Below are 10,933 nucleotides of genomic sequence, written 5' to 3' on the forward strand. Positions count from 1 at the left end.
TTCTTCTTATAACGATGTGGTTAATGCAATTATAACTGAAATCGGATGTAGTGGTCGCTGTATTGGATACCGATCTATGTGGTATCGTTTAAAGATTGAATGGGGCATCAGATTTCCTCGCGATGAAATTCTCAGACTTATGCGGATTGTTGATCCAGAAGGAATTCGAGTGAGAAAACGTCGACGTTTACATCGAAGACGATATATTTGTAAAGGACCAAATGCGGTTTGGCATGTAGATGGGTATGACAAGATAAAGCCATTTGGATTTTGCATTCACGGTTGTGTGGATGGCTTTAGTCGACGAATTATTTGGCTACCTGTTGGGAAAACTAACAATAATCCCAAGGTAATTGCTAGATATTACCTCGAGGCGGTCCAACAGCTTGAAGTTGTCCCTGCTAAAATTAGGTGTGATTTGGGAATAGAAAATTCTATATTAAAGAATCTTCAGCCGCTATTCCATTATGATGAAAATGACCCCACTGCGTGTTTTAAATCCTTTATTTATGGAAAGAGCACTTCTAATCAGCGTATAGAAGCGTGGTGGTCCATCCTTCGACGACAATGTTTACATTGGTGGATTAATTTATTTAAAGACATGCGAGAACAGAATATTTTTAATGACTCAAATATTCTTCACAGTGAATGTCTGCAGTTCTGTTTTATGCACATTATTCAATCAGAACTTGACATGGTCACTAGAAACTGGAATCTGCACCAGATAAGTAGGAGCCGCAAGACGGAGGTTCCAACAGGAAAACCTGACGCAATGTATTTTTTGCCACAGCTATATGATGCCAGCGATCAAGGTACCTTTGTGGATATTAGAGATGTTTCTGCATGCATGACGATTTTCGAGTACGATAACAAGTCGATAGCTTCAAACAAATTTGTACAATTGATTGAGCTCCTAAAACCAGGGGTGGGTATTCCTATAACAGCGAGAGAAGGGCTCAATTTGTATATGGAAATAACAGAACTGTTAGAACACTACCAATGATGACCTCTGACTCATAATAAGTACTAAAATGATTATACTTTCCTGTAATTAATAATGTGTTGTAGAAACGTGTTTTGTTCACAATAATGTGGCCCCTTTTAATACACTCCACGTCACCCACCCTCCTTAATCCCTGGTTGAACAAACGTTTCGATTACCTTGGGATCATATACATGTATAAAGTTTTTTAAGCTTGCAACTAAATTGAATTATTTAGAACCACATGTGAATTGTGAATAGGCGTGTGTGTTTGTCTAGTACTATCAAATATCAATAATCAGGTTATTATAGTAACTGGACACAATTATATGGGTAACAATTACTTCTTTACTAACAGGCGACGTTTCGACATATGGCACTAGTTGGATAAAGACAGTAGAATATACATGTAATAAAATGTTGAAATATCGCTTATAGTTATTTATATAATCGTTATTGTGTTGTAGGCATTCAACGCGAGCGGTAGAGAGTGTCTGAGAGGTTTTACTAAAACATTTTTGCAAATTAGGATTTATTTCCGTGCATATAAGGCCATTCCAGAGGCGAGGCTTTGCAGTTTGATTATCTTGAACGCGGAGCATATACTAGTATCGTAGGCATCTACCTTTAGCGCTAAATGTCTGCTGGGAGGTGGCTTTTAGCAGGAAAACTTTACATCACTATACACCGTAATCACCCAACGCGAGCGCTAAAGGTTGTGTCTAGGGTTACACCACCCAAGGAATTAAAAAAAAATTACGAATGAATTTGAGACCATTTCAGCAGCGATGTCCGTTAGATAAAAATAATTGTGCCCAATCCACGGATTCATTGGTAATTTGAGTCCATGGGTCTCCCACCAGTCAGTCTCTTATCACACCTGCCCCCCTCCCCCACCTAGATCCGCTACAGGATGGTTATTATAGTACACCTTATCCTTGAGATCCCCCCTCTGGACCGAGGCTAGCCCAGTACTAGGTAGTAGAATAGGTCTATTGCCCCTCCCCAGCGTGTCGTAAAAGGCGACTCATGGGGAGAGTGGTCGGGTGACTCCGCAAGTACTCCCAGCGTATAAGCAGATCATCTGCGACAACATGTGGATTGGCGCAAATTGATCTGATTTACGGTGTCGACATGCCATAAGACAATATTCATTCATTCATTCATTATCCTTGAGATACCTAAACAAATAAAACAAAATCGGGGATTTCGGTGAACTTGGTGCTAATCATTATCTTCCTCGGTCATGTAAAATAAATCAGTTTATTCTAGAATACTAGTATAGGCACATTGTTTAATACAGTGTAGTTCAATACTAGTTCTTTCAACAACAAACATTATGTCCGAGATCTTACTTCTGTGGTAATGGACGTAAAGCTTAAATAGACGAGACGAGACAGTCAGCGGTGTAACTATTTGGACTGTATGAGCATAATAGGTGTACTGGGGTGTCACCGAGGATATCTTACTTTGTGTAATTCTAATTTTCTTAAATAGTCGGCGCTTTCCTTAAAGGTAAGGTCCCAGATGGTTTTTGGAGGGTAAAACTGTTTAATTTTGTGAGAAAATTCCGTATAAACTTCTACATTAGCAACTATTGCAAGCTATATTATTCATTTTTACGCGTTTTCAGTAAACTAAGTCTGTAGACATTTCGTCTGTGAATATTGAGTCTCTGGAAAAACCCGACTAACTTTCCTATACTTAACACACTATCTACTAGTCGCGTTTGTCAAGGCGTCCCGTTTTTTTACCTCCACTAAAATCCCTAAGTGAGTTCCGAAACCCGGTTAAGCGCTTTTAATATTCATGTAAAAGGTTAAGCGCTTTTAATATTCATTTGAAAACCTGAACTATCTTGGACTGCCCCTTTAAAATATCAAATTAAAATCCAAAAATAATTTTGTTATAAAGATATCTCTTGAAATCTACTGTATTTGGTACATAGACTATAAGTTCCACTTAACTAATAATAACGAATAACGAAGCTTAAAGGGACAATCCCACTCTTGTTGTAACTTACAAACATGTCCCAATCTTCATTTCGATTAATAAATTGTAGTATTATAAGATATTTCAATGTATTGGTGCTATATATTTCATCTGAATCAACCTATTTTTAAAATTGGAAAAATTACGGCCAACTTATTATCTAAAAATATGAAAAACTTGAAGCGAGTTTAATACCCCCATTTCACTGGGCCACGGAAGACTTGCAGTCAGTTGCGGAAGCAAATCCTCAGGTGTACCGCAAAAGTCTTCCTTCTCATTCCGTATGGTTCCGCTAGGAAGCGCAGTGAACCCGTAGTTCACATTTTCTGCAAACGTTCCTTTAAACATTGTTGCGGATACATTTGCCGTATTCTTCCGCAATTAAACCGGGACCGACATAAGGACAACTTGCGGGTCACACTCGGTAATGGCGGAAAATGCGCGGAATAACTACGGTAGCTGGCGATACTAATCCGTCTGGCACGGTAGCACTTCGGAATAACTGCGAAATACTTGCGTTCTACACGGAATAACTGCGGAACAAGGATGAAGTTCATCCGTAATCTTCCTTACACGAACACAGGTCAGCTATGACCATTTAACACCTGAAAATGAATAAGCACGAAAGTAGCAACTGCGCATGCGCTTTTATAATATCTCCGAATTTAAGTCTGAAGTAGGAATTCTGAACTCAGAAGTAAGAACTCAGAACTCAGAACTCTGAATTCAGAAGTGGGAAGTCGGAACACAGAAATTAAAAAAAAAGTAAATGAGCTCTGTAGGCTTTCGTAGTATAGTAGATAAAATATCTCAGATTATATCCTGTGTTACGAAACCACGCCAGTTGACTTAATGGCCGATCTTTTTATTTTTTTATTTTTTTTTATTTTTATTGATTAAAGCGATCTACACTTCGTTTCAGAGCGCTGTACAAATATAAATAAGACAGTTTACACATTTAAAACCAAATTAAAACAAACGACTGACTAGGCTATAAATTGAATTGTTTTTTAAAATAAAATGTTTTTAGTCCGGATTTAAAAGTCAATAGATTTGGTGATTGGCGCACACTGCGTGGAAGCTCGTTCCACAAGAACGGGGCAACCACAGAGAAAGCCCTCCAGCCGTATCTCTTGATGGTAGTTCGTGGATTTTCCTTCGTCTTCTTGTGTTTATCCGTTCTAACAAGTGTTACATTGTTCGAGTCACCAGATCGCAAACTGCGATTTCTTGGAACATAGCGCTCAATCAGTGAACTGAGATAATGCGGAGCATGACCACTTAGAATTTTACAAACGAATAACATAATTTATGTTTAAAGCCTGAGTTGGTTAAAGGGAATTCCTGATGGAACGTTTTAGTTATCATAGTCCTGAACCACTGCGACCAACCTGGATGTCATTTCTAACAAATACTGACTATCGGCTGCTTCATATTAGATAACAACTGTGGGCCTATATGTTTTTTCTATGTAATGAGTACCAGTACTGCCATCCTCTGTAGGATAAATGTTATGGGCAGTTGTGGGTTCTTGATATATGGACCAGTTTTCTTCAGATAAGATAACATCAGTCTTTTTTCCACTTTCTAGTCTACCATGTACATTTACCAAACCAACCCACAAAAAAAATTCAATGCTATTATGATTATGAGATAATTTATGATTGAATACCAGTATCTTACCTTTTGGTAGGCTTAAATGTTACAATTTGTTGTTCGTTGAGTCCAGCTATTAGAGCAAAGTAAATAACCCTTGCTTTTATTCATTCTCATAATCAAACATGTTCTCTTGAATCAAGCAAATATACAGTCAAAAAATTATTGTATTCAATATGTAAAAGATATTCAAGGCATTTCACTTTCTCGACATGAAAAAATAAATACAAATAATTAAAGATGCATTATGTAAGATTTAGATTAAGAGCTAATCATTCTCGCTATAATAAATAACGCACCTTTAATTGCGTGACACAATCTAGAATCGCCTAATTGTTGAAAATACAGGCACTGACCTACTTAAAACTATAGGCCTGTATCAGTTGGACCCATAATTCATCTATGTAGCTCAGCTATGAATAGTGAAAATGAAATAAAATGGGGTTTAACATCCTATTGTTCTGCTCCATCTGGGCTAATGAAGACTGGGCAATACAGTGTGCCATGAGCTAAATGTTGCCTGGACAGCGGTGATACAGCCTACTCTTATATCGAATTTCAACTGCCAAGAGTTCTTCTACGTGCACACAATGCGTATACAAGGGACTTCGGTTTTACGTAACATCCGAACGACTATACGTTGTCCCTTGACAAGGTGGAACCACGCTTGCAATCTTGGCCAACACAAGGATCGAAAACAGGACACCCAGGTCAGCAAGCTACTGTCATACTCTTTGAGCAACCGTGGCCCCCGCTCTGAATAGTAATAGTTTGCCCCATAACACATCTATTTGTCTCATATATGAATAGTGCAAATAAAATAATGGGGTGTAACTTCCCACTGTTCTGATAAAATGAATGATAAAGAGTATTTCAACCCAAAACATTTATAAACCACCCCCTCATAACGAACTTCAAGTCTGTTCTTACTGTTGTTGAGTGGGTTTTTTATAATATCTACTCCGTAGGCCTACTTAATAAAGCAAGCAAGCCCTGTTCAATGAAGCTTAACTTCCGAAACGATATTGTCCTAGTCCTACAAGTAATTACCGGTTATTTTTATTTGTGTGCAGGTCCGCTCTGTGGCAAGATAAACCCCGCCACGCTCTCCAGTTATTCTTCACACAAGACAGTGTGTTAGAAATTTTTTGAAATCTGAGTTTAGAGCATTATCAAATTAATTATTGTGACTGCATGGTTGGTAAAACAGGACGACATTATGCACAATACTGGATCTTCAAAATCGTGCGAAATATTTTGATACCAACTGTTATCCAGTACCGCCTAGATTATGCTCCCACTCCCAGGGTTAGGGTTAGGGCTAGCCCTGTTTGACGAAATCTGCAGGTCCTAGTCTTTACCCTAACCCACAATCCCCAACACCGTCTCCGAACTAGCATTCTCCCAAAATATTTTGCACGATTTTGAAGATGCAGTATTGTGTCGACAGCATACGCTATGATATGCTCATAATTATAGTCTAGATCTAAGATCGACTCTTCTAGGTCGAGATTTGGGGTTTCCAATTCTTGACCTATTTCATTAAATATTCATACTTACTTGTGAAAACCAACGTCCTGTGCTTTCGTCAAAGGATTCATGTTGATAAAACACCCGAAAGCGAAACACTGTGGAACACGAATATTGGTTTTAGCAGCAGGTAGAGTCGACTGATGACACGAGACTACAAAAATAAGGGAGACAACTCGCAATCAGTTACGATTCATAGCTGGATAACCGCGGCACTATGGCAACGCTTGGAACGTGAAAAAAAAATTTAGAAAATAAAAAAAAAAATTTGTCTTAGAAAATATATATTTTTTTTTATTTTTTAGAAAATATTTGTTTTTTTCATGAAATATAAAAATGAAATGAAATGAAATGGGGTTTAACGTCCTACTGTTTTGCTCCGAACTGGGCTAATGAAGACGGGCATACGCCATACAGTGTGCTATGAGGGTAATTTTGCCCGGACAGCGGCACTACGGCCTACTCTTATATCGAATTCCAACTGTCAAGGGATCTTTTACGTGCACGCCAATGTGTACACGGGACCTCGGTTTTTCGTCTCATCCGAATGACTAGACAGCTGTCCTTGTCAGGCCCTCCGTCCTGCATCACTGACAAGGGGGAACCACGCCGGAAAATCTGGATGAACTTTCTCGGCCAATGCAGGGATCGAACACCCGACCTCCAGGCTAGCGAGCCAGCGCCTTACCCACTTACCCACCGTGATCCCCTTCATAAAATATAAAAATAGATTGTTCATGAAATAATAATAAAAAAAAAAAAAAAAATTGTTCATGAAATAAAAAAAAATATAATAACGATAAAAAATAAAATTAAAAAAAAAATTTAAAAAAAAAAAAAAAAAAAAAAATAATAATAATAATTTTACAACAGTAATTAAAAAAAAAAAAGAAAATGAAAATAATATAAATAAATTTAAATTGTTTTTTAAATGAATAAAAAAAGAATTAAAAAAAAAAAAAAAAAAAAAAAAATATTAAAATTTCATGAAAATAATGTGTATTTGCTACACTGAAAAAAAACTTGTGTTGGATCTCAACACAAGTACTTGTGTGAAAATTATTCTACACAAGTTATGTGTTGTTTTGCATTGCATTAACACAAACTTGTGTTCTTTTTAATGCATTAACACAAATCTTGTGTTTTTTCCATATAATTAACACAAGTAATGTGTACCGTCAACAAATATTTTTTTTTTTAAATTTGAACTCCATACAAAGTCTTAATCCGGGGGTCCACAAGTAAGAGAAAGGTATTTTTTACTCAGACAATATAGCCAGACAGACTTGAATGCTAATTGGTGTTAAGATGTCTGTAGTTGAAATAAAGTTGGGCCCAATAAACTGGTAGATCAAAGGCCTGTTGAGCGCTCATGCCCGGTGTGATTTTAACAATTGACTCCAAATGCGTTGACAAGAAAATAAGTAAAACTGTTATTGAATGTGATTGGTTGATAAAATCAACGTACTATAGGCTACATTTTGTCTGCGATATCATCTCGGTGGAAGCGGACATTAAATGAAGTGATTCCACACAATTAATCTTGTGTTTTTTCCATATAATTAACACAAGTAATGTGTACCGTCAACAAATATTTTTTTTTTAAAATTTGAACTCCATACAAAGTCTTAATCCGGGGGTCCACAAGTAAGAGAAAGGTATTTTTTACTCAGACAATATAGCCAGACAGACTTGAATGCTAATTGGTGTTAAGATGTCTGTAGTTAAAATAAAGTTGGGCCCAATAAACTGGTAGATCAAAGGCCTGTTGAGCGCTCATGCCCGGTGTGATTTTAACAATTGACTCCAAATGCGTTGACAAGAAAATAAGTAAAACTGTTATTGAATGTGATTGGTTGATAAAATCAACGTACTATAGGCTACATTTTGTCTGCGATATCATCTTGGTGGAAGCGGACATTAAATGAAGTGATTTCACACAATTAATTTAACATTTAACAACGTGCTGAAATGATTTTGGAGCAGTGATATGTTTGACAAATGTAAGCTAATGGTCACATAGAATACAAGACCGCAGGTTTGTGAATATTTATATAAAAAAATAATACCATGTATGTAATTTAGCATCGATAGTGTTTCTCTGTATAATATTAGTATTTCGTTTCCTTAAAAAAAACTCCAACAATTTAAACCGGAAGTTCATGTTTATAATATGGCGCGGTCAGGAAAAAAAATTCGGCATGTTATTATCAAATCTGTTCAATTTTTCTGAAATCATGCTTAATTAACATTAGTTGTTCGGCGCTACGATGTTGTTCAAATACTTACATTACAGAATCACATTATGATTAAGGCAGAAACGGCTCGACTTGAACCAGCAGGTAAGAATCTGTTTTGAAATTACATCTTGGGAGGTTGGATTGGCGTTGGAGACCCGATTGGCGGCCATTTTGATTCTTGTTTCATGATTTTTTTATATTATAACGATTTTGCCAAGAGTAGACATAAACGCGGGCACAGACTAGAAAAAAATCTTTTTACACCTTTGTGTTAGTTGAATTGTAATCTAATTTATGTTTAAAAAAACAACCTTAAATCTAATAAGCAGACGGAAGATATGGACGAACAACAAGAAGAAGTTATGGAGGTCCCAACAACTGAACCTATGGAAGTAGAAGAATCGTTTACAGCCGAAACCCGATACGATGTGCCAGTTCCGGTCATGGAGTCCTCCATCTCAGACGATGCCGACGATAGTGTCTTCTGCGACGAAGAACCCGTAGTGGTGTATACGCAGGTAGAAGCTGGTACCTCCCGTGGCAAGTCCAAGTTGTTTGACAACCAAGGGTTTAGTTATACAATTAAGGTAGGGTGATTTATTTTACCTAGTTAACTACCTTGTATAGAAATGTATTTCAGCTACAAAATGTAACCTCTATAATAATAAATGAATTTAATATATTTTAGACAGAGAAGAAAACTACGATTTGGAGGTGTTCCAAAAGAAGCGGACCAACACGATGTCCGGCAGCAGTAATCCAAGATGGTGATACATACCAACCAGGCTTAAAGAACCATCTTCACCCAGCAGAACCCGGTATACACACGGCTACCAAGATAAAAGTTACAGTAGGTTTAAAAATTATATATCAATTAAATTAAAAATTTATATATGTGTGTAAATAAATAAAATATAAATAAACCAATAATATATTTGTAGTTTAATATGTTTTATCTTATCATTACAGGCAAAGCATGAAGCCAAAGGAAATGTTTTTACCAAGTCATGTTCCTCAATAGCGGAGAGAGTTTTATCCAGTGTCGGTTCTGCAGAAGAACCCATTCATAGCAGACCACCCATGGCAGCACTTGTAAGGTCTTCTATTAATGTGTTTTCCAATCGCTAAATGCCACTTAAAGATTATGTACAACGTCAATATGGGGATGTGGCAGTTAAGTGTGTTCGTCAGATCAGTAAACTTGAAGATAAATATATAAGAGTGAGTAATAATTTAACTTTTCTCATGAGATGCAGAGACGGTGACATTGTGCCACAAGGGTTAAAACTAAAGGGTCCAGTAAATTCCAATGCAGCCGAAAAAATTCTTCTACAAGCCAGTAAATCCCTAATACGTGAAAGAATACAGCATCATAGGAACACCAAATACCGACTATTGGGACAAATAGAAGACTTACACCAGGAACTCAACAACCTAGTTACAAACGAAGACTTTATCTCCATCCGCAAGGCGCAGACCTCCGCCAACCAAGCCATTGAAGGGAGTATTAAACAACGTCATCAGAAAAAGTTTGATGAGCTCATAAAGAGTAAACCTACTACCAAGAAATTAGACACAACCCAACTCAAGACAGATTTTCTCACCAAGACAGTAGTTAATCTTAGCAGCAAAGAACTGACAGATGATCAAATCAACTTACTTTCAAAGGGTTTAAAGTTTGCACCATCCTGGGCACCCAGTAAACATGATGTTTTCATCGCCAACATAGAGAAAGGTTTATGTCAACTAGCCCCAGGCGGTAAAGTAGAGTTCCTTCGCCACCAGATAGCTAACCTAATAATGAAATCAACTACTAAGAAGAACTGCTACAACATTTCCAAAGGTGAAACCAGGGCTACACAAGAACTGAAGGAAGACAAGTCCATAGTAATTATACCAGCCGATAAAGGAAAATCCACTGTAATCATGAACTCTGATGACTACAACTCCACTGTGGACCAACTACTTAAAGACACTACTACCTATAGAAAGATACGAAAAAATCCAACAACAACATTAGAAAAACATTTAAATGACAAATTAAAAGAACTGTGCGACTCTCAACAGATAACCAAAGATCTTTCCTACCAGTTAAAACCTAACCACCCACGTCCTCCATACGCCCGAGCCACTATCAAAACGCATAAGAACCCAATTAAGGCTAGATTATTAGTTTGTTCTAGGGACTCTGTTTTTTACAATGTTGCCAAACACCTATCTAAGCTTCTCGCCCACTTAGGAACATCCTCTACCTCCTTCATCCAAGACTCTGGTAGATTTTGCAGGATAATAAGAGAAATAAGCCGCCCTGGAAGAATAGTGTCATACGATGTAGTAGATCTTTTCACCAATGTACCTCGTCAAGAAGCTATTGAAGCTCTCCGCTCCAGAATCAACGACCTCGAAGTCCCCCTGGAAACAAAATTATCCACAGATAGCATCCTTGAATTGACCACCATGTGCCTTGATTCCACATACTTTACCTGGGGAGATGACCTTTACAAGCAAGTCAGGGGCTTACCGATGGGCAGCC

At 37.4% G+C, this 10,933-nt stretch overlaps 1 long non-coding RNA gene across 3 annotated transcripts; it reads left to right on the top strand.

The window, feature by feature from the left end:
* Positions 1-7,181: 7,181 nt before the first annotated feature.
* Positions 7,182-9,682, top strand: LOC130014426 (uncharacterized). Of its 3 annotated transcripts, none has more exons than XR_008789421.1 (4): positions 7,182-8,198; positions 8,730-8,987; positions 9,089-9,250; positions 9,370-9,682. It is a non-coding gene; the product is annotated as an uncharacterized LOC130014426 (long non-coding RNA). The 3 variants fall into 3 exon arrangements; XR_008789420.1 differs by lacking the exon at positions 7,182-8,198 and adding an exon at positions 8,477-8,502; XR_008789419.1 differs by lacking the exon at positions 7,182-8,198 and having other exon boundaries at positions 8,663-8,987.
* Positions 9,683-10,933: the final 1,251 nt, after the last annotated feature.

This window comes from Patella vulgata, chromosome 1 (assembly GCF_932274485.2).
Source record: "Patella vulgata chromosome 1, xgPatVulg1.2, whole genome shotgun sequence".
NCBI lineage: Eukaryota > Metazoa > Mollusca > Gastropoda > Patellidae > Patella > Patella vulgata.